The following is a 1,775-nucleotide window of genomic DNA, read 5'->3' as shown; positions in this document are numbered from 1 at the left end:
AGGTATGTGACCAGTAGAAGTAAAAGCAAGATAGGATCAATTATGGTATGATTTTAAGCACTAGGAATGCCAAGAAAGACATAAAGAGGAGTCTCACTGACACAGACTGAAGATACGCAGTTTAACAGCAGGGCAAACAGCACCCAGGAGCCAAGAGTGTTGCCATAGAAACCTTGGGAAGCAGAGTACATTGTACTGAGGCTTCTGACTCTTTACTTTTCCACCAGGGCTCAAAAGCCTTCCACTTTCCCCCACTCCGCCTCCTGTCTTGATTCCTACCAAGAACAATATGCCACCTTGGAGAGAACAGGAGAGGGAGGCATGCTCAGGGATGAAACGTTATCTTGAACTTGTCCTCAGGAGAAGTGAGCACTACAGAACTGGATCAAGTCTTAACACAATTCAGTTAATTAGTGTCTTTGCTAACCTATAGGGAGGGTGTTTAGATAGAGAGACAAATAAGATAGAAAACTATACAGAACTCTTGTTTCTCTTTTTATTTAAGCTACAATGGGAGTTAAATTTCATAAAGCTACTATAAAATATACCAGATCAGATACATACCAAAACAAAAATAAAGAAAATATATTTTAGCCAACTCTGCAGGCAATTGAAAGACACCTGTAAAAGAATCAGAAAACAGAGAGAGAAATTAGGCATTATTGAAAAAAGACAGTAGGACCATAAAATTTTACTGACTGTAGCTAGTTACGTACGTTAAAGTATAATTTTTAAAATGAAGATTTTTAGGTATGCCATTTCAATACTTCTTAACTACTATTACAAAAATATTTTGTATATTTATATCCACATATATGCATACATATGGTTGTATAGATATGTGCACACATTTTACCTAAATGCTCTGAGGTGGATGCACGAATTGAAATGAAGGGGGGCCAGAAAACAATAGAGCTCTCAGTAGGTTGTTTCAGAGCCACCCACACCTTTATTTGTCAGACTGTACTATTTTTCCTCCCCACCACACTTTTGGGTTTGAGCCAGAGGGTTGTGGGTAGAGGAAGAATAGTCTCTGGTTACAACCTCCTCCACAACTCTTAGCTCCTCATCTCATCTATCTCATCTTCAGTTGTCTGCACCCACTGCCCTAGTTTTCAGGTTCTTATTCACTCCAATTATGAAGCTTTTTCCAATCGATACATTCTCCTACAACTTGTCCATTTTAAAATTTGTCTCATAAAACTTTCTCAGATTCGCCTCATTGGACCATGATTCTGTTGCATTATCTCCTGCACAAGATCTTCCAAATTCTCTATACATGACCTATTTTGGTTATCAAATTGGAACACAAAGTGTTTTACAATAAAACCACAACAACTCTGCTGTCGAAGGTCTCAGCATTATTTCTCATGGAAGCATGAGAGTTACTTCAGGTTTGTACTATTGTTCCTGAAGGAGCAAATGCAGCCACATTAAAGGATGGAAGAAAAATATTGAATATACCGAAGGAACTAGATTAATGGAAGCAAGTGCATCACAAAAATAGTCATAGTTTTAGAGCGAAGTTTTCTTAGGAGAACAAGCTCAGTTAAGAGATGCAGCTCATCTGGGAGCCCACGTAGATGCACAAAAGAATGAATATTCATCTCAGTCAAATCCTTGACGGTTACTTATTTACTATGCAAAAAAATTTCTGTGGATCATAGCAAAATATGTCTAATACACAGAGTGAATATTTGACACCTAATTATGCTTATACAACCTGTACATAGATGATGAGGCAGTTGTTGAAACAGAACAAGGGATAGTGATGG

At 37.8% G+C, this 1,775-nt stretch overlaps 1 pseudogene; it reads right to left on the bottom strand.

Moving 5' to 3' along the window:
* Positions 1–590: 590 nt before the first annotated feature.
* LOC102859725 overlaps positions 591–1,775 on the bottom strand; it is a 9,436-nt pseudogene continuing 8,251 nt past the window's right edge.

Source organism: Elephantulus edwardii, unplaced genomic scaffold (genome assembly GCF_000299155.1).
Source record: "Elephantulus edwardii isolate Elephantulus edwardi_28Jun2011 unplaced genomic scaffold, EleEdw1.0 scaffold00122, whole genome shotgun sequence".
In the NCBI taxonomy this organism is placed as follows: Eukaryota; Metazoa; Chordata; class Mammalia; order Macroscelidea; family Macroscelididae; genus Elephantulus; species Elephantulus edwardii.
The sequence above is the reverse complement of the archived record's forward strand: the minus strand, read 5'-3'. Positions and strand labels throughout refer to the sequence as shown.